This window comes from Apis cerana, linkage group LG3 (assembly GCF_029169275.1).
Source record: "Apis cerana isolate GH-2021 linkage group LG3, AcerK_1.0, whole genome shotgun sequence".
NCBI classification, from domain to species: Eukaryota; Metazoa; Arthropoda; class Insecta; order Hymenoptera; family Apidae; genus Apis; species Apis cerana.
In genome coordinates this window covers 11,395,865-11,423,340 of record NC_083854.1, presented here as the reverse complement: position 1 = coordinate 11,423,340, position 27,476 = coordinate 11,395,865, and the positions used below count along the sequence as shown (strand labels likewise).

At 42.7% G+C, this 27,476-nt stretch overlaps 2 protein-coding genes across 12 annotated transcripts in view; one reads left to right on the top strand and one right to left on the bottom strand.

Annotated features, from left to right (window-relative positions):
- LOC114577572 (uncharacterized) overlaps window positions 1-27,476 on the top strand; it is a 193,350-nt gene that overhangs the window by 53,693 nt on the left and 112,181 nt on the right. For all 6 annotated transcript variants that reach the window (XR_009829209.1, XR_009829208.1, XM_062072943.1 and 3 more), the window contains exon 2: window positions 16,727-21,149. The gene's annotated coding sequence lies outside the window, so the exon portion shown is untranslated. The remainder of the gene's footprint in view (window positions 1-16,726; window positions 21,150-27,476) is intronic.
- The window catches only part of LOC108001868 (hormone receptor 4-like), a 130,405-nt gene that overhangs the window by 85,578 nt on the left and 17,351 nt on the right, over window positions 1-27,476 (bottom strand). The gene's annotated exons all lie outside the window — the stretch shown is intronic.

Here is a 27,476-nt window from a genome sequence, read left to right as displayed (position 1 = left end):
GAGATCGACGATCTTATGGGTTCCGAAAAAGAGTATAAACAATCGAGTACGAGTGTTGGATCCGTGGCCAAACGATTCGTTCGATCGATGGAAACGTCACCTCCGTCGAGTACAACGCATTCGATGTCCGCCTCTTTCATCGATTCGTTCTATTTACTTGGAACCGTATTTGCGCGGATTTAGCGCAACATTTCGTCGTTTCACCTCGGCTGATAAATAACAGGGTGCAAGCATCCGATTTATTCCCTTTGCCCCGCGCTCCTATCGAATAATAATTCTGCGATTGTTATCATTTTTAAATTACGCGGATTGATCGCAAAAAATTTTCAACTTTTCAAACGAATATCAAATCTGTGTTTGTTGTTCTAATATGGAATAAAAAATCGGTTTCTTTTTTTTTTTTTTTTTTGAGGAGTGTCCAAGAAATGTTCTCCAGCGATAAATCGGCGGATTTGTTTGTAAACTGTCGCGTTATAAAGCCGGTGATAATCGGTGTTTAAAGTTTCAATAAAATTGACGGCTCTGTTACAGGATTTTGTATTTTTCTTGCGAGTCGAGGTTGCGTCCGACCATTAATGGTCCGCACTACTGCCGCCTCGAAATTTTTCGCGCCACGGTATTTTCCAACTTGAAGAAAAAAACGATCGATCTCGAAATTTTATCGAAAATTTTCGACACTTTGTAAGAACCTTTTAAAAAAGATTAATAATACGAAAGTAATAATACGAAATTGACGATGAAACTGAGATAGGATCCGAGGGTTGCGATTCGTTGCTTTATTCCGAGCAGACTCATCGCAATTGTTCCGATACAATTATAAGCCCGGATATATCGCAACTTGCAAAACTGTTATTCGAAATACCCTCTTTCGCAAACGAATGTTCTCTCAAATATTTCCTCCAAGAGAAATAGCCCAACGCCACGAACAATCGTAGTTGGAACATCTGCCGCTGTATCGTGCACAGCGACAATCGTGAATAGCGGCCTCTCCCCGTCCTTTCCTTCTCCAGTCTTCGCCTTCCCTCGCCTCACTTTCGCTCTCGTTCCGCCTCGTATATCCGTCGATTCGGCCGCATAAAACGCCACGTCGATCGGATATAAGCGCTTTCGTCGACAATTTCACGGCTCGTCGAGCACGCCGATGCACGGCCACGATAACTGCCCGCCTCTCTCACCTTGAAAGAGAGAGAGAGAGAGAACCTTAAAGGCTCGCGTAATCGAGGAAAACTCGTTCGAGCGGCGTGGAAAAACGAGATAAAGATCCCCTGGAAGTCGTGGCTTACCTCGGCGACAGTCCTCGAGACTTTTAACCCCGCCGGCCACTGTGAAATGCCACTCGCCCGTTTTTCATATTCCTTTTTTCCCGATGACGTAACCGCGAGAAAATGGAAAGGAAAAAAAAAGAAGGAAACCTAGCCTCGTTTCATACAGCTACCTCGCTGCTTATCCTTCCTCCTCTTTTTCCTTCTCATATCCTTCATAGGGTCCTTATAACAAATTTTCATACCGCTCCACGAAAACTCGACGAAAACGGATCGTCCAATTTCCGAATAAGAATAAGCCATACGTAGGGCTGAAAAGAAAAAGAGAGGAGATCCGCTGCACTTTCTCTCCTGGCTGCGCCGCAAGGGCAGACCGTCGCCGGAGGATTCCCCACCTGGAATGCGTGCACCTCGCCGCGCTCCAACGGACTTCCCTCACCGTTCCCTCCCCTCCCGCCGCTCCGCTTCCCCCACTCCTCCGCCACGCGCTGCTCGCCTCTCCCTCGCACCGCCCCACCACGCCGCCGCTCCCTGCCACGGGCGCGCCGCCCTTCGCCCCGCGCCTCCCCCTCCCTCGCTCCGCGGCGAGTCGTGGCGCGTTGCCATGAATCAGGGGGTGGCCACAGCGGTGGCGCGCAAGCGCGAAAATAGTAAACACTCCCCGGCTGCGCAATGCGACTCGCGTTGAGGCAGGTCCGGCATACGTGCATACACGCACACGTGTAGCATGTATAAAGTATTATATACACAAAGCGACAGCATCAGCAGCAATACCTACTACGGCACATCTCTCGTCACGTTGCACGTTTGTGCGAGTGGAGACAGGGACAGGTGTATGCGTGCGGCACAGCGGAGACGGAGAGAGACGGAGAGACAGAGAAAGGGGTGAGTGTGGGTGGGCAGCTCGATAACGGTCTGGGTTCAATGCACACCGCACTCCTCCCTCCTCCTGCACTCGGCTCACCCCTTCCTCTACCTGCGCGCTCTCCTTCCACCGCTCTTTCAACCCCTTCATCCGTCCCGCGGATCATGCACTCCGCTCCGCATCGTTGAGCCTCTGCTTCTCTCCCTCTCTTGTCGTCGTTCGAGGAGAGGGAGAGAAGGAGGAGGAGGAGGAGAGGCTTTTTCCTCTCTCTTTTTCCCCGTGTCCTTGCCTTTGTACAAGACGCCTCCTCTTCCTCCTTCTACTTCTTCTTCTCGACCAACTTCGCCAACGAATCGAATGGAACGAGGAAGGGGGTGCAGTGGTAAGATGTTTTCTGCACGGAGGGAAGAGGAGAAAGGGGGACGGGTTGCGGATGGTCAGGGTAGAGAGATGATAGCCTGGCTTCGGGGGTGGACTAGGTGCGCCAAGTTTTGTCCTTCCTTGGTATCGGTCGAGGTGGAAGGTAAGGTAAAAAGAGGCTTCGAAAATGAAAATAAAAATACGACCAACTGAGAAGAGGATACGCGAGCAGAAATGCATCGTTTCCTTCTCAACGGGGATGGAGTTTCGCCTTCGACGTCTTCCCGAAATCTTGTTTCGCGCTAACGTAGCCTCTCTATAGAAACATCTAGCCGAGCTTCGAATTCGTCTGGCGAATCAGGCGAATCGGAAACGAACGAAGGAAAGGGAAAGGAGAGATTCTCGCTCACGTTCGATTATTCCATCGTATACCGTTCTTCTATAATTTCCCTCTTCCTATGGAAAACGTGTTTGGACGAGATCCGGATGAAAGGTAGATCAGAAAATGGATACAGACGCAAGGCATTGGGCCGCGTTCAACACTTCCTCTCGAATAATTCATGGAGGAACGGTGGAACGTTTCGATTTCGGGGCTGGTGAACGGGCGCAGGCGGAAAGAAAGGAGATGGAGCCGGCGGCGGGGGTGGGCTCGAGAGGGAGGACATCGAAATTGACGCGCCCTCGAGGGATACTTGCGCCGGCATCAATCGAGCTTTTCCACCGGCTCCCTATATTTCGATCTTGAGGAGAGGGAAGAAGGGACGAGAAAATTGGTGTGTTTTGACTTACAGACGTATTTACGATCCGGCTTCTCCTTTTTTATCGACCATGCAAAACGACCGGTGGGCGGCCAGGGAAACGAATGAACAGTTTTAAGAAATTGACGGCGGAGGAGTGGAAGAATCTTTAAGTCGTATAATCCCGCGGACGGTTTTATTTTCGTCCCTTCTTTGTTTCCACGATTTCAGAGAGAGAGGAGGGAATCTTCTCCTTCCTCTCTCCTACATCTATTTCCCTTTGTCGTTTCCCCCTTTCTGTCCCCCGTGATCCGCGAGAATTATAATTCGTCGGAGGCGATCGTAAACGCGTGTTCCTCTCGACGTTCTCGTTAAGCCGTGCGCAACGATTCCATAAAAAAAGGAAAACCATGCAGCTGCGTGGAAGATAGAAATAAGAAGAAAGAAAAAAGAAACGAGGAGGCACCATCGCCTCCCCTCCTTCCCTCAAAAGCGCACAAGAAGCGTTCTCTATCGTCCTAAAGGAAAAAAGAAAAAAAAAAAAAAAGATCGGACTGCAACTTTCATACCTCGACAGCCCGATACGCTAGGACGTGTTTCGCCACCGCAACAGCCTCCCCCTCACGCCTCCAGGACGCCAGGAATCGCGAACTAGAACTTCGTTGGAGCGGCGAACGCATTGACCCTGGCAACCGGAACAAGATCCAGCCACCTCCTCCCCCTCCCTTCCTTCCACCCACGCTCGTCCAAATAAACGCCGAGAGATGATCGCCGGTCGGTCATCGACGCGCACATCCATCTGTCTCACCACCACCACCACCACCACCACCATCCTCTCGTCATCGCCGTAATCTTCGATCCTCCTCGAGATTCGACGGCCGTCCTCGATCCTCGCCCTCGCCGCCGTCCGCCGCCGTTCGAATCCCAACGGGACGGGACGGGTGAGGATCGATCGCGATTAAAAGTCCTGCACCGATGTAAACAAACTGCGAACCGCGAGAGGGGAGCGGAGGGGAGGAGGGTTCGGGGCGGCGAGAAAGAGAGAGAGAGAATGGGAGTCGTTGGCGCGGAGGTCGTTGACCGAGGGGCGCGGAGAGGAAGGGTTTTGGGGGCCGGGGGAGGGGGCAGTTGCATCGACCGACGACGGCTGCTCAGCTGTGCACCGGCAGCCCGCGCCTCGCCCTTCGCCGCCCCACCAAGTTCGCGAACCGAGGCTCCCTCGCCGCGGCCCGGACCTCGCGCAACCACCGACCGAATCGACCACCGTCACGGGGGCGGGGAAGGGAGGAAGGGGATGCTGCGCTGTGAACGTGACCCTCAAAACGCGGCACGCCGCCGTGTACACACCCGCGCCCCCTGTTACCGGCCCAGACACACCATCAGCGTGGCCGCCCCCGTTAATGAATCGGGGGACCTCTATCCTCTCGCTCGAGAACCACCCCGCCTCGACTCGCCCGGCCTCTCCCTTAAGACTATCCGCCGTCCTCTCCTCCTCTCCCTCTCTCTCTCGTTGGGGAGAGGGTTCAACGACCGACTCGAATCCACACACCGAATCCGTCGCCTCCTGGTGCAACGCGGCGCTATCGACTGCCTCTTCCTCGTCTTCTTTCGCCTTCCTATACGTGCGTGCGTGTGTGCACGCATTGGCTTCTTCGCCTGTCGATGCGAGGATCTTCCTGTGGCTTTATTTTCTTTTCTCGAGAGAGAGAGAGGTCGAGGAAGGGATCGGATGGAAAGAAGGTGCGTTAGACGCGAAGGTAAGGAAATAGGTGGTATCCGTTATTAAACCGATGACATCAATCAGCGTGTGAGACGTACGCAACAAGTCGGTGTATCGTTGAGAGCTATTCTTGCAATTACTCGATCGAAATACTTTTTCCCCTTCTCGATGATCGACTTAAGCAATGAATTCGCGGACGGACTTTCGATCCTTCTTCCTTCTTTTTCGAGGCATAACCGATAGCAGCGGCACTCGGAGCGCCGTTGCGCTCGTTTTACGATCGACGTTACGCGATATACGAGCGGCTCTGGTCTGGCTTGGGGTGTGTTTCGAGAGGACCGTTTCGAGAAAAGGAAAACTTTGGACAAGAGATCGTAATTACGTTTCCTCTATAAACCATCACTATCACAACTTCTCCAATTTGTATCGTCGAAAATTCTCAACGAACTCCACCTTCTGAAGATTCCGTCTAATCTTCCGTTTTCGGTTCCAATTTATTCTCCCCTGGCGGGGAGGGGGAGTTAGCTGTCGAAGGCCTCGAATGGGAAGGAATTCTTCGAGTTTTGAAAGGGACGATCGTTCGGCTTCCATATCGAAGAAGATGATTTCCAGTTATGGGGCTACGCAGTATCCATGACAACGTGTGTGATGTACACGTTACACACGGCCCCGAACGATGGGGTAGGTCAACGTACGGTTTGTCGCTTGGCAACCTAACAACCTACCCCGCGACCAACTGCATCCAAGGATACTAGACCCCTTTTTTCTCTCTCCCCCCCCTTTTTTCCTTTTTTTTTTTTTTTTTTTTTTAATCACTGCCTTTGTCCCGCGCTTCGATTGTCTTTCTCCATTTTCCCCGTGCTCGAAACGCTGTGAGGAACGCGCGTGGCAAGGGGACGAGGAGGAGGAGGGGCGCGCAAGTTTGATCGAGGGAACCCCGCTCGAGTTTATTCGAAAAATCGACCCCCTGAGAGAATAACCTACATTCGAGAGGGCCGCGAGGTCATTCCTCCTGCTGAATTAACCCTTCCCTTCTCGTGTCACTCGACTGTTAAGTCCCTCTCCCCAGTTTCTTTTTTTTTTAGGTTACGTACTCTTTACGATTTTTCCCTTTGAATATTCGTAACGTAGCTGGTGGGAATAATTATTTTCGATTATGCAGTGAACGGAAAGGGATTCTTTTCTCTGGAACGAGACGAAGGGATGGAAAAATAAGGGTTTCGAAGTTGAGAAATACCGCGTAGGCCGGCGAATTAGGTTAAATCGCGAGCAATTATGACAGGATATGATTTAGCCTGGCTTTCTTAACCATCAATTTCTGTGCGTTTGCGCGCGCCACGGCGGTGCCGGTCAGGGACGGCCTTTGACACGTATTCCTCGATAGCTGTTGCGCTATCGTGGAACGACACGAGTAATTGTTTCGTTCGTGAGCGTGTAATCACGTTGACAACGATACCACGCGGTGGAGTACCGGTGTTATTGCTTTTTGCGGCCCGCGATTAATTCTAGAAATCGCCTTCTTTTCCAATTGTTTTCGAAATTAGGCAACGATGACCTTGATTCGTGTCGTCTCGCTGATTTTCGCAACAATTTTTCCAAAGGGTCTGCGGTGGGATGAAGTTTTACGCATCGCCGTGGAAACTTGAAAATTTTTCGAAAAGTTTAGTCGCTCGCCCGATGTGTAAACACTCGGTTATCTCGTTCCACAAGTGGATCTTTGCCTCGTTCTTTCGATTCGTATTACGCGCGTCTGAACGTTGTGTCGAACTTTGAGTGATTAACTTAGTGAGTTTGAAAACTAATTTTTAATCAAATTTATTCAAACGAGAGGTTAGGTGGAATTTAGAAACACCTGCGTTCTCAAACCTGTCTAATCGCGAAAGAAATGTGGAGCCTTTCGTATATATCTCTTTATCTATTCTTTTCGAGCTTGCACGAATTGCTAATTTTTAAAAACCGTCAATTTTTAAATCCGATTAGGAAAAACATATTGGCGAATCGTCATTTTTACGAGAAACGTTCTTGAAAGAAAACGATTTCGAGATATTTCTCTCTTAAAGGTCTATAATTCGAAATAATAAGGAGACAAATCGTTTCCAATAACTGGATTTTTTTCTCTCTTCTCTTTCTCTCTCTCTCTCTCTTTCTCTCTATCGATCCGAAAGAACAAAGCTTCATGGCTCGTGATAAGTGAACGAAAAAAAAAATGGACTCTGGTAGAAAGATTCTCTAAAAATACCGTTATTAAATCGTTCAACGTTTTTATGTACAATTGTCAATGATTGATAATTTAAAAATTAGAAACTTTCCTTTAGAAAGAGCAACGTTCCTTCTTTGACGTCGAAGTTGAAACAGCTTCGTAAAGTAACGTACGGAAATACGATAAACCGTTTTAAAAATATACAGGGAGCGACAATAACAATAAAGCGTCGCTCGGCTTAACGATCGAGTTAAAATTCGCTCGGAAGAAAAGAAAAAAGAGCGGAAAGAAAAGGTATCGCGCCCACGCACTCGGTGCGATCTCGGATATCAGAGCGTCGCAGAAATAGAGTTCTAATTCAGAGTCACGGGTCATTAGTAACGGGACAATGCCGAGAAGCGTAAAAATTCCGCTGTGACCGTGGAACCAGAAATTCCTTGAGACACCGTTAATAATAGAACCCGTCCACACGTCGGAGCCACACGCCCAGGGAACAGATAAGTCCCCTTCCCCCTCCACCTTCCCTTCCCCCTCCCCGGATGAAAGCAGCAGCAGCAGCAGCAGCTGCTTTTCAATTTTCACCGTGACATCGGCCTCGAGCCGATAACGAGTCGTGAGCACGCTGAGCAAACAACCACCAGGGAACAGATGCATGTATATATCTGGTAATATCTGTGCCCCGACAGAACTTGCTATATTCCGCGCGAGAATTACGTATACTCGAGAAGAGGGGGGGGAAAAAAAGGAAAATATCGAAATCGATATCAAATGGCGCGTGGGCGTTTACTTTTCAATCGTTTGCACGTCGCTTGTACGTCTGTAGATTCGGCAATTGTGCGATTCGGCGTAGCTACGACAGCAGCGCTTCGTCCGCGTGGCGAATTGATTGTGATCGAGCATCGCTCGACGATCGGGAATCCATCTGTCGGCGAAAGAATGAAAGAACGGAACGGGAAAGAGGGGGCGCGAGCAGAACGCGTGCGACGTCGTCCTAATCAGATGCGAGATCGGAAAGCTGACCGTTGGAAACTGACACGCGTGGCTTGAACGGTTTTAAGATTAATTATAGAAAGGGAGCGTCACTGGCCTCCGTCGTATGAAACTGTCGCGCGAGCCGGAGAAAGTCACGTGCGACCGATTAGTATCTAAATGCTCTCGTTTCCGCGTCTGCATATACATGGGTGGGGAAGTTGAAATCGTTGTTTGCATAGACAGTTATTGAGAGAAAAAACAGGTCAGATATAGTTTACGTTAGGAGGAATGTGTGAATTAATAGCGAATAGCTAGAGTAAAATGCGTGTTATATATAATATTAATTGATATATAATTGATTGATAATTGGTAATTGATAAATAGTTGTAGCCAAAGATTTGATTTATTACGATAAAAGTAATACGTATCGCGTATGATGGTAATAATAAAAGAACTTTCCCAGTGTCAAATTGAACGTCTCTCGTGTTCGTCGTTTCCATAATCTATTTCCAATATCTCCAACGAACCCGGTTGCTAATTGTCGAAATTAACTGCGAACCAACGTATCGCGGAGCAGCTACAATAGAACGGTTTCAGCACCCTTCTGTGTTCATCATCTTCCAGTTTCTCTGATTAACGTTCATTTGTCAACACGTTTTAAAATGATCCGAAGTTTCAAACGTTATAATTGCGTTATCGCATTTTGATACCTTTAAGTAATCAATTAGAATTGTGCGTAGATATAATAATAACAACGAATCTAAAACTCTAAAATTCGATTGCCCTTATTATCGTCAATTATCGTTACATTCTTCCTTTTCCATCTTTCGTGAATAAACCCCTTGTTACGAGAAAGCCGAACGATAAAGAAGAATCGAAGCTCCCGTACGTAACGTAATAAAATGTCAGGATTCCCCTGCGAGTGTATCGTCTCCTTAATCAGTAGCGCGCGTCGTGCAAGGGGTAAACAAGACTCGTGTCTATTCCCCGATCGGGAAACCAGCGAACGAATCCACGAACGGCCGGGGACCGTTCCGTACGCTCGAGAACCAATCCTACTATCTTACGGTCGCTTTGTAACCGATCGATCGTCTCTCTCGCGCCCCTCGCGTCTTAAATCTCCTCTTTTTTTTCCCTTCTTTCTCCCTGTCCCATCCCTCTCTCCTCTTCCTTTAGACACCGCTAGACAAGCGTGTTTCTTCGCGGCGACCGCGCGATTGCGCATGCACACCGCACTAGCGTCAGATTAAATTCGAAACGGCCTGTAAAGCGTTACCGAGACACGTTGTGTTTTGTGTAGTTTGGAATACGTGTAGCGCAGAGTGCGCCGTGGGGTCAACGACCCGTCTACGCTGTGGAACGCACGCACACCGATCCACCAGCCTCGTGTACACACGACCGTGCCGTGGCGTGTACGTGTGAACACGGTGAGCCAATATCGCCATGCACCTCCGCCAGATGGAGCTGAATCTCTCTCCCCCACCCCACCGCCGCTCCTTCTCTACCTATCTCTCTCACTTCCACGGCTAGTAACGCGCCTCTCTCGTTTCGCTTCGCGCAAGAATCTAGCCTAGACCGCGTAGGCCATGGAATATATGGAACGATAGACGGCCAAGTATAATATTCGTAACGAATTCTCAAGTGACGATAAGGACACGCAACACGTGAACACACGTGTACGGCATTTATATGTGTGCATGTGTGTGCGTGTGTGTATGTGTACTTATCTGTCGAGAGTTATACGTTCTCACCGAAAGTTTTTTTCGGTACTAGTAGATACCGGATCGTTCTTCTTCGGCCCGTTGCGACGGGCCACAGCTTTTTCGGATTTCAAGGGTGATATTATTTTTAGAGGGAAAGGTATACGGGGTACACGTGTATCTCTCGATACGGGATGATCGGAGTTTATTCTCGGTCGATGGAGACTATTTTCAATTGTAAGTCTTTCGAACGACGTCATCTGTCTGGAATGCAGTTAACGAGATTTTAAATAAAGAGGTTTAGGGGTATTTAAAACGAACTTTTAAATCTTTTTTTTTTTCTCTCCTTTTTTTTTAATCTGGAAAAATACGTTTGGAATTTTAAAGTAAGATAAATCCAATAAGTTTAAGAAGTAAAAGTTTTTATCGAAATATCTCAAACGAATTTTCTATATCGTAAAAAGAAGCGGAGTACCAGGGAGTATATTTGCATAATATGATTAACGATGTACAACGATAAACAACGAGATGCAATTTATTATTAATAATAACGTATGGTGTACATTTAAAACTCGTAAAAAAGCATGCAATGCGACAGAATGTTTAAGTATCGAGATACATCTCTTATATCGGAGATGCACGCAAGACGATAATTATATTCTATGTATTTCTGAAATTTGAGACAGATAGAAAGCTATCTGCCTCGAACGAAGCTCCCTTTTTAACGCTGGAATTATCGCAGTCGAGTGGCTACACAATCGAGCAATTATAAACATTATTCGAATTGTGGCCTGACACACGGAAGCTCAAAAAGCGGAAATAGCTTTTATGTTAACGGATCGGTACAGTGAAAAGTAGAACAATCAAATACGAAGTAAACGGTAACGGTATTCGTTAATTTATTGTAGCACACGATTAAGTTATTTAAAGTTATTTGCTATCACGCGAAGGGCAAACGATATAAAAATTGACATATAGAGATAGAATAGATCGTTTTTATTGAGTATACGATTCCAGAAAAAGAGAGGAAATTTATTTTCTTTTTATTGATATCTAGTAGTAGAATACACTTCTGTTCGAATTTGTAAATACACATCATTATTCCATAACAATTTTACAATGCTCTGATAGAGTCTTTCACGAAACGTTCTCTATTCTCTAGCACATTTGTGATAATGCCATTATTACGGACATAAAAAATAACTCTTTCAAACATCAATGAATACAACGAAACGCCATTTCTGTCTACAACTCATTAGAGCATAAGATTTGCTCTCGTATCGTTGCAGTCCAGGTCCTTGACCTGTCCCAGTCCACCTCGTTGCCGCTGTGGCCGTCAACACACTCCCTATACGCGCGAATTGCTTATTTCTATCGCCTGTTTTCTCCCTTCGATCCAAGTTGATCGATTACGACATTCGAGAATCATTATATTCGATGACAACTGTAAATCTCGTTGAAAATCAAGCAAAAATTTCAATTGACACTCACGACACCACGCTGCAACGACGTTACACCATCTGCACAACCGAAAAGCGACGAGGATCGCCGAAGATGGCCGAATGGTTGTCAGTTGTGACGAGAGTCGCGGTACGGCGCACGTGCGAGTAAAACAGTGACAGATAGACGGGAAACAAGATAGTTGGAGAGAGAACGAGCGAACGAGAAGGTTCGAGCCGCGTGCGAGTGGGAAGGAGGAAGGGCGGTGTAGGAAGAGGGGAGCTTGAAAATCGACTGGACGTCGTCGTGCACATTCGTCGCGTTTTCACGGTCAGGCTTTATCGATCGTAGAAGGAGGGCGAAGGAGCGGAAGGAAAGGAGTTTCGGAGTGCATCAAAAGGGCGTTGAACCCAGCCTTTCGGCAGTCGCGGCGCCCATAATGCAACGATTGTTGTACCCACCCGCCCCGACAGCTGCCGAACTCGTAACGTTCTTTTAACGAGCGCACGAACACCGATCAACAGAAAATTTTCTCTCTACGTAAGTTAACGAGCCAACTATCGTAGTTTTTTTTTTTTTTATTTTCTTACCGTTTGTATCGTAGACGCTTCGTGTTTCGTTGGCGTAGGTCCGAAACGCCGTGTTCTTCGCTTCCCTGGAACGAAGACTGCCGCGTGTTTCGTAACTGACAGACACAAAGTGAACGTGAAACGTCATCATGTCACAAGCGTTCCGGTCATTTTCGCGCGGGCAACGTGTTTACATGGCGCGAAACTCGAGTCACCCTGACCGCTATTGCAGAGAAATCTTTCGCAGCGTTTCTTGTTTAACAAGCCAACCAATTATCGCGTTTCGCGATTATATATATTTTTACCGACCGAAATGTTCGCGAGCGCGAAGATAAAATGCGGTGTCTAAAAAAGTTATAGTCGGAATGATGAAACGTACGCGATTCCGCTTACGGAGGATCCAAACCCGTCACTATTATTATTATTAGGAATCCCTTTTCGGTCGTGTTCACGCCCTTCGTGGTTTTTCCATGCATCCCTAGAGAGAGCAAAAGGGGGACGAAGTACAGGGTGGTCGAAAGAACGAAGATCGGAGAGAGACGGCGTACCGTGTACGAGGATGTGAGAAAGAGAGAGGGAGGGAGGGAAGAGTGAGAGAAAATAAAGGGGAAAGAGAGACAGAGATAGAGTGAGAAGCAGAGAGGGAGAGACGCATGTGCGAGCAACAACGATGTATTTCGGTGCAGCGCTCCATACACCGCGTGGAGGTCAATGCCCGTCCTTACTCCGGCCCAAGGAAGGAGCGGGAGGGTATGGAGGGAGTGATAGAGGGGCGTGGAGGTCGGGGAAGGGAGACAGAGGGCAAGCACTGAGCGGAAAAAATGAACAAACATTCAGAAAGACCAGAAAAGGGACGCATAGAGTGCTCGTGCACCATTCCTCTCTTCCCTTTCTTTACCTCGTGTTAACTTTCATGTTAATTGACGAGCTAAGATTTATGCTTGATTTAAACGACCGCTTCGAGTTCCGTCGCCGTGCCCTCCTCCTCCCTCTCCACCCTTGTTTGTATTACGAGAAAAAAAGCTTTTAAACGATGCGTTTATTCAACGTTTATTATTTATAATTTCCATAACCATTATTCGATACGTGAATCGTTAAATAATTTGTCCACAACACTTATTCCTTATTCCTATATTTCGGATATTAGTGATTATTAATTACAGATTACGTTTCTCGAGTGGCCAGGAATTTTTCTTATCATCGAAATTAACACGTTAAAAATAACTTTCTAATTCTATTTCTAGCTTTATCTAGAAGTCGTATATATTTCATTTTATTAAATTCTACGTAGATATTAAATGTATAGAAAATACAAGGAAGGAATAAATAAACTCGTACAATATAATACCAATATCGAATTGTTGAAATTTTTAACTCTTGAAATTTTATTTTGTTTCTACGAACCCGCCCTTCTGTATTTCGTACAAGACAATGTCCGATACAACCCATTCGCGACGATGACTCGCCTCGACTGAGCTTGGACTTACTTCGATAACGATAATATTTATTTAAGAGGCGAGCGGTGCGTCTAGCAGACGCGCTACTAATTTCCACGTCCAGGCGCTTGTCTAGCCGCGTGTCGTTCGTTTATTTTCGGTGTTGATTATGCAAACTTTTGACGCGTTGCCAATCAGCCGTGATGATTCACGGACCACCAGAATTGATACCACCGAAAATCCGTTCGACGCACGTGGCGAGACAGGCTTTACGTCCATTTTGCGCTTCGAAAAATCCCTAGATTCCTTACACCAATCCCAACTAGATTTGCGCCTAGTACAAACGAATCATTTTAAAAGAAATTTTAATCGAGCGTTTAATTTTTAAAAAATCGAAAGATCTTTAATCTTTATGTATAATAAGAGAGAATTTATATATACATATACATCGACGTATTGATGATGAATACACGTATATGTTAAGAAACTTGCGCGTATTTTAAAAAATTCGATCTGGGAAGGAAAGAAAGCGTGATCTTTGGACCAAAGAGGAAACACGTAGCAGACTGCTCGTGCAACATTGATGAGACATTACGACCAGTGTCGGTGGGCCAGGATATACGATTGCAGACATACCGAATGTACGTACTCTTACGTCGAGTGTAATCGTACACGAGGCGCATTTGTGCGGTGTTCCTTGATTTACGAGTGGTTGGATACGCATTGAACGTTGTCTCTCGTCGAAATTCGTTACGGTTCGATGTCGTTACTTCGAGATTTCAACGATTTCATTATCTAGGATGGGCAATAAATTTGATTGCACGTATCGTTAAAAAAATAAATCGCACATTAAAATTACTCCTGTCGCTGTTTTTCAATGAAAATATAAATACTTTTCGAAGCAGGAAATAATAATTAGAGCTCTCGAACAGTTCGAGAATTCTCTTTGTCCCGATTTTACGCCCACTCGGATTAATGGAATTTAAACGCGAATCCGGATGAAAATAATGCATCGACTCGGCTCGGAACTCGGAAAAGTCGATTCAATTTTTATTTAAACTTTCTTCGTACTTTTTCTTTCTCTCCTTTTTCCTTTTTTCAACAAGAACGAGCAAAGACGTTCGCATCCATCTACTTCATCGTTTCGAGGATTCGAAATCGAAAATCCACGATTCGAGATGGGAACAATGCTAATTAAAAGGAAGAAAAGAGGTGGATTATGATTTGATATCGGTACGGATTCGAAAAAGAGATTGGAGGCGACGCATCGTGCGAGTGGAAATAGAAACTGTTTTAATGCTGACATCATGCACACCTATTAAGCTCTCATTTATCGCCGCCATTAACCCAGTGACACGGTAAACCGGTACAAAGGTGCAAGCTTTCTTTTTTTCAATTTTTTTTCCCCCAATTCTGTTCTGATTTCTTCCTTTCGTCAATCGTCTCCCGCGAAACTAGATTATTATTATAGAATTTCTCTTGTCTCCGTTTTTTTACCGTAATTACACGCGGATCCAAGTGCTTTGCCACGTAATTTTTATATCCGCACAAATTCGTGAGATTCTTTCGAAACATTTGATCAATGAATTTAATCAGTTTCGAAAATACGAATACCATTAAATTCAAATGCACATATCTCAAAGAAAACTTTAATACCGTTGCAACCGAGAAACAAATTTCCTCATTGAATAAAATCCTGGAATAGGAAAAGTGTACGAATTTGCTTCCGTTGCGTTTTCAACGGGGAAACTAATTTGAAAATAAAATTAATATCGTAGACTTTCGCAAAGAACGAAAAAAAACGCTTTAAAAATTAATCATAAATCGATGGAATTTAACACTCGACTGAATCGATCGAAGATTCAAAGTCAAAATAAGAAAGAAACTTTGGTATGTCGTATCACGATGAAATTTTGACGGGGCAACAGTAGGGGTATTAAGCGAAAATCCAGCATCGTTCAACGTTCAGGGGGAATTACAAGTTGGCGGTAAACGGCGAGCATAATAGTTTACTTGGATCGATCGGTGAATTTCGAAGTTCGGTTTCCTGGAGGCGCATCCCAGAGAGCACATATACGGGGTTTGCAAGGCAAATAGAAAATCGATACGATTGCACGCGAATGTTTGACGAATGACTCGGTATTCGGTCGTGGCCGATACGCGATAACCTGTTAAATAATTCCGTGTGCTCGCTCGAAGAAGAAATAGCTGATTCCTCGCACAAATTGATCGGGTCATCGATTTCTGCGACAGTTATTTAATTGTATCGAATCGAACAGCATCTTTCGCGCAAATTCCAACGAATTTCAATCTCATTCCGTGTAAGAATTAATCGTGATTCTCCATCGCATTGGATTCCACGATATTTATTTATTAGAATATCAATCTTATTGTATGTAGAGTAATGTATCCTCGAATAGCTGGATCTTAGTTTTGTAAGCATGGAACGATGAAATTACTTCTGTTGGTAAATTAAAACGATGCAATGATGAAGATGAAGCAAGAACGAATACGAGAAGTTAACGGGAGTTGAGAAGAAATGAATAAGAAAGAGAATTTCACCGTGATCTTTATAAAATTCGACAAATTAATCATTTCGAATCGTCGATTCGGCGGAAGAAGAGCCACCTGTGCGAAACTCGAAGGAGAGTCGAGCCTCCGAAGAGAAGGATGGAAGGAGCCTCCGTATCCCTTCTCCCCGGACTATTTTTCGAACTAGGTTCCCGGGTGGAACTGTGGATTAGGAAGCCTTAGGCGAGAATGAATTATGAAGCCGCACGTACAGAACGAGGAAACGTCCGTTCAAACTCTGTGTTTCTCCTCGCAATCGTGTGCGTGTATTTATATTGTTTCTTGGCCGACCACCTCCCCCCACATTTTCGCTCTCTGTGTGTACATTCTTTATTGGATTTGTCATCGGCCGCGAGGCACACGCTATATATAGTTATATAGGCGCGGCAACGATTAACGAGCAGAGCACATTGCATTTGCACTTTTGCTTCTTATTCCTCCTCACGAGCACGCACACACGTGGCCGATCGGCGAATGAATGAAACGTTTTAGATTTGTGATTTATGCCCGCGGTTTATTGCGACCTCTTTTTAATGGCAATCACTTCTTGCCCGATTAAAACGTTTCTGGGTGGCAGGTCCGGTATAGAATGATAACAATACGTAACGATCCGATTTAATTAGACGTAATTATAAGCATTCATACAATTCAGGGATCCGTTTGATAAACTTACGATTACGATTTTCAATGACATTATTATACCATATTCTTACGGACCAACTGGGGAACCAGTTGCGCAACGAAAGGTAAAAACTCGCGTATGATAATCACGCAAAAATTCTTATTTCTAATTTAACGAAACGAATCGTTAGGAAATAATCGAGTTGTGCAGAGACATGCAAAGACGAACGTATAGAAAATATTCCAGTTAAAAAATCTTTTCTTTATTTCCAGGCGGAGAAGACGACTCGAAGAAAAAAATTACAAATATAAATACAGCTGGAAGTAACGAAAATGAAAAAAGGAAGAAAACAGGGAGATCGATAATCGAAGGAGAGCGGAAGAGGGGCAGCGCGTCGGAAGGAGCGTTTAGAAAGTGATATCCCGGACAAAGAAACGGTGATTATCCGAGCGAGTATAATGGCGGCACGGACGGTAGCCGACACCAGGAAGCGAGCCGCTTAAACTCCCCTGGTTGCGGTGCAATTGCAATCATCTCGCTGCCTAGCTAGCTGCTGCCTAGCCAGCCACTTTCACTGGTGACCTACTGTTACGACGTCCTGGCTCGCCGGTGACGCGCCACCTTCCACACACCGTGTGCCGATGACGAGCGCGCGTGTAGTGGTGTACGCGCACGCGTGAGCCCTGTGCGTGAGGAGGAGCGCGTGCGATTGCACCGCGAGGCCTGTTCACGATTCGTCCGCGCGCACGCACAACCGTTAAGCGCAACCAGAAGGGAAGAGAAGGGAAGATTGCGGTAGCTGTTCGCAGAACAACTTCTTTGAACGTGGCTCTGCCCGATTGGTCGTTTCTCGTCGATACGATCGTGTATATATATATATATGTATAGAGGAGAACTTCCTTTGAGAAGGGATCGCGTACTCTGCGAACTTTGTTCAAACGATTTTTCTCGCCAATTCGCCAAGTTCGTTTCGCTCTTTGCGAAATTTTGGGAGTTTATTTCGTAGGTTATCCTATTGTTTTTAAAGATATTGGGCAGGGAATAACGTATATCTGGGGATTGAACGTGAGGTTATAGTTGCCACGACCCTGAGTAAAGTTCGAGCCGCTTATCTCTTCTCGCACGCTTCCGTTTGCTGTTCGAAACATGTTTAACGCTCAATTTACCTCGCGAGCATCGCGTAATATATCCGCACGAAATGCACACGATATCTGGATCGTTCTCTGGAGATAGTTTGGGTAGCTGTTGAAAAGCATGCGTATAAATTATGCAGGGTGATTTTCGAAAGATAAAAATTCGGAGGAGAAATAAATATTTCGCGATTCTCGTCCAACTTTCAGTCGTTCGATCGTTGGAATATCTCGATAAATAGAATTACGAATATCGCATTAGGTTCGGCTCGCTGGAAAGTGTCAAATTTCGCCAGATATTTCCCCCTTCTAAAGTTTCCTCTAAAGTGAATGGAGAGAAGAGGAGGAAGCGTGGTAACGGAGATAGAGAAAGAGGTCCGTTGGGAGAGAGAGCTATTCGTGAACGGTGTATTCGTTGATGTAAACTACTCGATGATGTATTTTGAACGCTGGTGGTGGTCCCCTCTCGAAACCGCATTCAGACGATACAAACGTCCCGAGGAATTAGCGGAATCTTTTTGCGAGTTTAGAGAAGAGAGGATAAAATTGCTCGATGCAGGACGACTCGCGGAGTGAATTTTATTATGGAAATGAAGGGGTACGGGAAACGCGATCGGTTGCCATTTTTACCAAATTACGTTCTTTCCTCGTTCTTTCTCTTTTTTAACATCTCTCGACCTTTTTTTGAATTCCTTTATATATATATGATAAATAAAATTCGTTGTCGCTAGGTTGGTTCTATCGATCACACCGGATCGCTTTAATCATCTATTCTATCTCGTCCTCTCGTTCCTCGTCAGTCTTCCCAATTATCCTGCAGCGTTCAGGACTTTGCCAAAGTGCCAAACTATCGGATTACCAACACTGCGAGGCAACATACTCTCTCGATTCCCCGAGATTAACATCGACATACTTTGCGCGCAAACAATAATCATCATCAACCGCATGGTAAACAGACAACGCGTTCAAAATTTTGTTGTCGAAATTGTTACTTTGCCCTCAACAATTTTTCCCTCCTCCCCCTTTTGTAACCAATTAAGATTGTACGAACCGTGTCCAAACAATAATAAGAGTTAACGGCGCGTTAACCGATATCTCTCGTCGTGAGTTCTTTATTATTAACCGTGAAACACATCTGGCCAACATTGAAACCGTCCATTAATACAATTGGCGGACCGTTTCTCGTAAAAAAAGGGGAAAAAACCGTCCTCGGCTCGAACGTTGGATTCACGACAGGAAAACGCGGAAGAGAAACGCAGGCCGTTGCCTCGAGAGGGCAAGGTGCATGAACCATGGGTGGTTGCGCAAGCCGCAACCTCCTCCTCGTGTACCTGACCATGCAGGCCGGGTCTCGGTTCTGGTGAGACCATGATCGCACGCAACATGCATAAATTACGTGGAACGAACGTGCACGCCTATACACACAAAGGGCAACGTCGTGATCCTGCGGCGGTGAAAGTTGCCCGAGGTCAACCCGCTGGCGACCATTCTTCACGCATCGTGGAAATGGGAAAAACTGACGTTTATCGCGATACCATGATGTTCTCGAAAATATCAGAATCGATAATTCTTAGCTTGTTTAAAATGGCACCGAAAATGGTATTAAGTACCATTTTTTGGTACCTAATTATTCGGACGAGAAAAAAATGGATATTTCGATCGAAAATATCGATATATATTGAATTTTGTAGATTTTGTGGAAATGGCATCAAAATGGTATCAAGCACCGTTTTTGGTAAGCATTTCGAAAAGAATAATGACGTTTAGATTGAAAATATCGAAATTTTATCGATAATCTTGAATTTCGTAGATTTTGTGGGAATGGCACTGAAATGGTATCAAGTACCATTTTTGGTACGTATTTTGAAAAGAATAATGATATTTAGATTGAAAATATCGAAATTTGCTCGGGAAATCTTAAATTTCGTAGATTTTTTGGAAATGGTATCGAGTACCATTTTTTGGTAATCGAGTATTTTGAAGAAGAAAGATGATATTTAGATTGAAAATATTAAAATTTAACGGACAATCTTTAATTTCCCATGTTTTGCAAATGGTAACGATCAGCTATTATTTTTGGTAATATCAAATATTTCCCATTAATTTCTAAAGAATATTGCGTAGGAAAGAAAATGCTGGTATGAAAAAAGGTAAGTATTCTTATATCGCGATTTATGCGTGTCTCGTTGAACCATGAATCTACAAATTATAATTGCAGCTTCGTTTGCGGCACTATTCACATGTCAATCTAAACGCGCGTCCCATTTCCGCTCCACTCACTTTCACTTACAGTCATATTTATACTTTGACATATGTATGCTCTGTACCGTAACTTTTGTGCAATGCTCATAATTCGAAATATTATATCACAGTTTAATTCGATTGATTTTATAGGAGGAAAAAAATTATTTTGAAATTTTAATCGAATAAATTATATCATCGTATTTTAAACTATTAACACGCTTATTGCATGCCGATGTTATTACGGAAAAATAAAACGGTGATAAATATATAATATATTTAACTATTCGAATCGTTTATTTCATTATGGAAAGTGAGCCTTTAAATTTTTGGTCGTAAAATTTACATCGTATATTATTTATGTCGTATGAAACACTGAAAATTTATGTATATGAATTTTATATTTATATAGAAATTTAAATTTATGCGCACTAAATTTTAATAAGTTCTATTCTTTCTATTAGTTAATACTATACTTTCAAATTTTTGAACCGAATCAAATATTTTTACAGAAATATTTTCACAAATCACAAAGTTCTTTTTCGAAAACTTTACCGATAACTAAGTAACAATCGTGCAAAGTACATTGAAAGCATTGAAAGATATTTCGTGTTGTATAAGAGAGAGAAAGAGGTCGCGGTGACTGGAAATGTAATGTCATTGCACTTCGGAAGCCCTGCAAAGCTTTCAAGCTCGTAAAGCATCGATGAACGCATGTAGTTTCATCGGGGTTTTGGAATTTTTAGGGCGTACGCTTATTTCAGCGAAAAAATCTTACGTAAGGAATCGCAGTTTCATCGCGTACAAAAGATTCGATAATTTCATTTTGTGTCAAAAATATAAAGATATCGAGATATTAAAAGCATTAGAAAATTCTGATTTAAAAGAAAAAAAGGATTTATCCGTAAAAATAATTGTTAAAATTATTACGTTTTGTAACATATCAATTGATATAGCTAAAAATATAAAATAGTATCTCTAATTAAAAACTTTAAAGATTTTAACATGCAAGAATATTAAAATACACGCGTACAATCCATCGTAACATTTTCTTACACGTTTTAATTTCTATTGCACAACTTTGTAGCTATTTAAACGCTTAATTTGAGAAGTCAGTTCGTAAAGTGGCGAAATATGTCGAAAATATGCGATAAATCGACCAATAAGGAAGCTCGAATGGATCGAAGGAAAGTGGGGCAAGGATACGGAAAAAGTCGATTTTTGCCGAAGATCAGTAGTTCGTAGATCCTCGAAGCGTGTATGAGTGTTTCGCGTGTTGCGTCCTTGAAGCAAAATTGCCGAGCTATGGCGTCTTTTGTTGCCGGTAAGTGTGCACTGTTTTATTCCATATCTCGTAAACTTTATATTCTTCAATGGGTAAAACCGTACAATGCATCAAAAGCGTATACGTTTTATTACGTTTGAATACTATTTAGATACTATTATAAACGTACATTAGAATTATCGATATATTATTGACCTAACCTAACTAATTCGAGAATCGAGTGAGTTAACATAATATAGTCTTTGCGAGTAGCAAAGAGAGTTTATTATTATCTTTTCTATCCTTAGTTACTTATATAAATCAATTATAAAATACAACAACATATCGCGACGAAGAATACAGAATCGAATAACGTACAATCGAATCGAAATAAAACTCATAGCCTGGAAACAAGCGAGCAAGCCTGGTTCGTTATCATCACCGCAGTAGGATTATCTTACTTCTTTTTTTCTGTTTCTTTTTTTAATATCAAACAGTCAGCTGACCGCAACAGCGAGGTCCATTGTCAAGTGTCTCTCTTTCTTTCTTTCAACCGAGTTTGTTATCCGACAGGAAGGAAAGCGTGGTCGAGATTAAAGTCCCTCCATTGGCAAGGTTTAGATTGTTGCACCACATTCCCGACATTCAGAGCCGTTTCATTTAAAGGTTAAGGTTTCCTCGATTTCACGATCAAACTTATAGATTAATACGTACGCGAAAATGTATCGCATTTTTTCTTTTTTTCTTCTAATACTCGCATTTTCGATAACAAGCGTACACATTCTAAACGTGATATTATATCTAATATTCAGATACTTTACTCGTAGAATTTTCGTTACGTGGAATATCCCAAGAGAAAGATTGGAAAAGAAGCAAGGTTCGAATTATTCTCTTTTCGTTTGAAAGAAGAAATCGTCGAGCGGTTTCCATCGAGCCACAAGAAACGCTGTTTCCTTTCAGGAGCGGGCCACGCGGGTTTCGAGGCAAAGAGCCGTGACACCCGGCAGAAAGATAGCAACGTTCGGCTCCTTTTTTAAGCCGGCCGCTTTTTCTCCCCGGTTACTTTGGCTTTTAATAACTCCCACGCGTAAAAACGACCCCTCCGGTGTGGCCGCGTGGATACGCTCGGTGGATGCGGCTGTATAACCACCGCCACCAGTCAATGACCCTGCTTTTAATGCCGAATCGACCATTTGCTCTTTGCACGAAAGAGTCGGCTCGTTACCACTGCGAACGTTATTCACCGCACCACATTTTTTTTTCCCTGAATTTTCGTTATTATATATATATATATGTATATAACAATGGTAAAGAAATTCTAAACCTCGTGGAATCAGGTCAACGATACGCGACGAACGTGATAACGTTTATAACGTTTACTTATACACGGTTAGGTATACTTTGCATAAAGTGGAATATTTTAAGATTACTCGTTCGTTAAAGACACTTTGATTAATCAATTTTACGCAACATGGGGAAAAAGTGAAAGGAATAAAAGCGTATAATAAGCGTACGAACAGAACAGGTTCAGAAGTCAATCGACGCAACTCGCGTAATTCCTTATCGATCTAATCGATTGATCTAAACGCACAAGAAGTGTTTCAATATCATAAAAATATCGTTTCTAAGAATACGTTAAGAATTTAAGAACTCTTCCCAACGTAGAAGAAGAAAAAAAAATTCGAACAAATTACACATTCAAATTAATTCGAAACTATAATAATTCCACCCTGTATTACCAAATATCTCCCCAAACTGTAATCATCGACACCATTACTCCCCTTATCACCAACTCGTCTCCGTCTACGCACGTATAAAGGCCGGCGTCGAACCCGTGGAAATTTCCGTCTCCCTCCCTTCCCCCACGCCACTTTCCCCGCTTCCTCGCCTCGTAAATCCTGTTACGTCCCATTCAGTCGGCGCGTGCGTTTCCCCAGTCCACCCCCAGCCCGTGTTTTCGCGCCTCGAAGCGCGAGGCCCCGTGTCTCCGAGATATTTCGCCGCACCGTTGCATTTCCATGTATTTTTATGCCCGAGTCATCGCTCCCACGGTGTATTTTTATCCGCCGCGAGTGATACGCGGCGTTCCTCGGGGAGGACACTCCGGGGAGGGGGGGAAAGGGGGAGGGAGATGGCGAGCCGCGGAGTCGCGACTTCTTCGAGGTTGGAAGCCGAATGTTTTTGTAGAGTTCGATCGGTAGGATTGTTGTTGGGCGATGATTATTTTTTTTTTTTTTTTTTGGAATTGTTTGATTTAGTTTAGTTAAGTAGTCGAGTAGTTTGTTAAGTTTGTAATTTGGTTGAAGATAAAAAATTAAATTGATCAGATTTTGTGAAGTCTAGAGATCTTATGTATATAATAATAAGTAAAAATAAAAAAAATTTGGAAATTACAGAGATTACGTAATAAATTAGTCTTGGGATTTTGTTTGGGAATTTAATATTGATTAAGCTAATACTGATAATTGTTCTATAATGATTCATTGAATAAATACATTATTAGAATTTATTATTAAAATAAATAATGGTAAAAGCAAAATGATAAATAAATTATTTTTTAAAATTCATGAAGAAAATTAGTAATAGTAAAAAATTATACATTGATATTTTATCAAAATATTTCTTTTAATTTAGATATAATAAATTTTATTAATTTTTAAGTGCAATTTAAATGTTATCAATTAACTAATATTCAATTTATTAATTTAATTAATACTATAAAATTCAAAATTTTATGTGCTTAAACACCAAAATAAATTATATTACTATAATTAATTGGGTTGGTATTTTTTTTTTTTTTCAGTGAAGTTGAACGAACTGATGAACACGAATGACTCAGAGTTGAACTTCGACTGGGAAGGTTGATTTTTATCGGCGCTTTTAGAATTATTTAATTTGTAATGGATTTATATGAATTGGAGAAGATAAATTGGAATAGAGATTTTTTTTGGTGAAGATATTTGGTTCGCTTTTAGAATTATTTAATATTATAAATTGAACAAGACAGATTAGAATAGAAATTTCTTTTGATGAAGTTGGTGTGATGACTCAGAAAGTTGAGAGATTTTTATCGGCGCTTTTAGAATTATTTAATTTCTAGTATATTTATTTAATAATTAAAAAAAACGATAAGTTGGAATAGAGATTTCTTTTGGTGAAGATATTTTTTTGGTATGAATATCTCGGAATTGAGTGGAAAGTTGAAACATGTTTATCGATGCTTCGGTTCGCTTTTAGAATTATTTAATATTGTAAAAAAAATATATGAAGAAGATGACAAGTTGGAATAGAGATTTCTTTTGGTGAAGTTGATATGAATGTCTCAGAATTGCTTCGACTGGCAAGTTGAAAGATATTCGCTTTTAGAATTATTTAATTGGTAATATTGTAAATCGAAGAAGACGACAGATTGGAATAGAGATTTTTTTTGATGAAGTTGGTATGAATATATTGATTCGAGTGGAAAGTTGAAACATGTTTATCGGTGCTTTGGCTCGCTTTTAGAATTATTTAATATTATAAATTGAAAAAGACAGGTTAGAATAGAGATTTCTTTTGATGAAGTTGGTATGAATGACTCAGATTTGACTTCGAAAGTCAAAAGTTGAGAGATTTTTATCGGCGATTTTAGAATTATTTAATTCGTAGTGGATTTATATGAATTGGAGAAGACGACAAGTTGGAATAGAGATTTCTTTTGGCGAAGATATTTTTTTGGTATGAATATCTCGGAATTGATTCGAGTAGAAAGTTGAAACATGTTTATCGGTGGTTTGGTTCGCTTTTAGAATTATTTAATTGGTAATATTATAAATTAAAGAAGACAGGTTAAAATAGAGATTTTTTTCGTGAAGTTGAAAGTCGATACAATTGTTTTAGAATTGATTCAATTGGAAAGTTAAAGATTTTTATCTGCGTGAATTTATAAATGCGCAGTAGAGATTTTTTCCAAAAGATTTTCTACCAAAGATTTCTATCAGAGCTCTCGATGGATTTTCCATTTAATTGATTTAAGTTAAGTCAAAAAAGATGAAAAATGGTATATAAATTTCTTCGAAATGTTTTGAAAGGAAAGAATTTTCTCCATTGCCACAATTTTCCCGAATTTTAATAAATTACAAAAAATGCGCGATAAAAATTTCTTTGAAAGTTGGAAGATTTTTATCGATGATCTTATTACATTTTAATATTATCCACTAATCGATACGAATATTTTACAAATTCACAATTTATCGATATCTCGAGAAGATTTCGAGAGAATCGTTGAAGTTCGAAGAGACTCGTCAGCTTTTTAAACGGAAAAAAAAAAAAAAAATTAAATGAATTTCAAATCATTAAGATAGCCACGATTGACGAAGATACACCCATATAAATTCCGCGACAGAGAGAAAAATAAATAATAATTGCTTCGTCACACCGACTGTCTTTCGTTTGTCAAACGATACTGGATATCTGTCTCTATCTACGACAGATAACTTCTCGTTGGAGAAAGTATATCAGTGTCAACGACCCCGAGGTTACATAAGGTAGCGCGAGTTACTCTCTCATTCATCGCATCTTTATTATTAATGAAATATAAATCTAAACCTCGTCTTCTACGTTTGATCCGTGTGATCCACAACGGCGTTATTTCGAACGAAAAAAAAAAAAAAAAAAAAACAAAAAATTACGAATCGCAAGTTCAACTGTATTCTCCATTTACAACATCCTCCACTCAATATTTCGTTCGCCAATAAATGGAATCGATGCCTTGTGCTGTGCGATGCCAGAGAAAAGAAAATGGTTGGGAAAATGCTATTGGTCCCTGTTTCATTCGCGTCATTTTTGGCTGCTGGAAAATTCTGCCGCGTTAAAACTGCGGGGTTTACCGCCGCAATTTCGTCCCGGGAAGAGAACCCGATCGGCGGAGTCCTTTTTTCGCAGTCATCGGTCTCGGTAGCTAAATTAGTTTCACGGGGTTATAGGAGAGAGAGAGAGGGAGAGGGAGGGGGGACCCATCCGAGATGGAAGATAAAAACGTACGGTGGCCCCGAATGCTCTCGAAGTCTGCCACCTGCGATCCGTTTCTTCGAAGCGGTTTTCCGTTTCGTCCATTGAAAATAGAAGATGGTGGAAATTGGGAAAAATTGTAATCGTATTGTCGTTTCAAAATTTCCACGTTTCTTCTTTTCCACGAAACGAAAGGGTTTGAGGTGGAAACGATGGAATATTTTTAGAAATTTTCACGTTCTTGTCGAACCAATTCTTTTTCTTCTTTTTTCTTTTTTTTCGTTAATAAAATTAGGGGAAAAAAGGCAAGAGATGGATTAAAAACTCGATAAGGTTCATTTGGAAGAAAAGTTTGGAAAAATTTGTAAAGAAACTACTCGTCCACTCCTCGTTAAACCTTGTCGTCAAACCTCAGGTTTCGCGTTCGAATTATTTCGGCCTTCATAATAAGCTATTTCTACGAACTATTCAGACCTCGAAGCTTCCGCCAAAGCCATTTAACGCGGCTCGTTGACTTCATTAATCGTTACGTTAAACAGAACGACCGAAATAGATGAGACGTTCCATGACCTGGACTTTAGAATTTCGATACTATGTATTTTTGAAATGGTTCGATCGTCAAACTATATTTAAAAATCTTCTTCGTTTCAATAATACCAAAGTCTATTTGACGATTCCATATTTAATCGATTCAAATTAATCTTCTGCAATAAAAAACAGGAAAGGAAAGAAAAGACCCGCGGCGTCATCGACTTCCCAAAAAACGAAGAAAACGAAGAAAAGAAAGAAAAAGAGAGAGAATCGCCGCGAGTCTCCATCTACTGTAAAAATAGAAGGATGGAAGGAGGAGGAGGGGAGAAAGAGAATCATCATCTTGCTAACAGAAAGATGGAAAGAAAAAAGCGCTCGAGTCGGGGCCTGTCCTCGGTCTGGTGGGGGCCAGGTGCACAGTCCTCGGGGAGAAAGTTGGTTCCATAATACGCGATCTAGCCCAACCTAGGCCAGCGGACACGGACGATCGTGGCAGCCAGGCCTAGGATAAGATTGGCCGGGATTGGATCTCGCTCGAAGCTACGCTCGACCGGTTATGAGGAACGGTTGTGCAACGCGGTTGCAAACCGCTCGTCGGGAATGGAGAACTCTTCCGAGCCGCGAAAAGTGAAACGAGAGATCCATCGGGCACGCGCGCCCGCCGTCCTCCCCCCTCCACGCGCTTCTTTTCTCTTCTTCCTCTTCTTCTCTCCCTCCTTCTCTGCGACGTCGATAATCGTATTCCACGATCTTCGTGGCTGATCTTGCCACGGGCTAAATATCGAGGCGTCGAACGTGGAAGGAACGTGACGAACGTGGATTGGGGGAAAATCAGTTTATGGAGGATTGTTATGGCGATTAGACAGC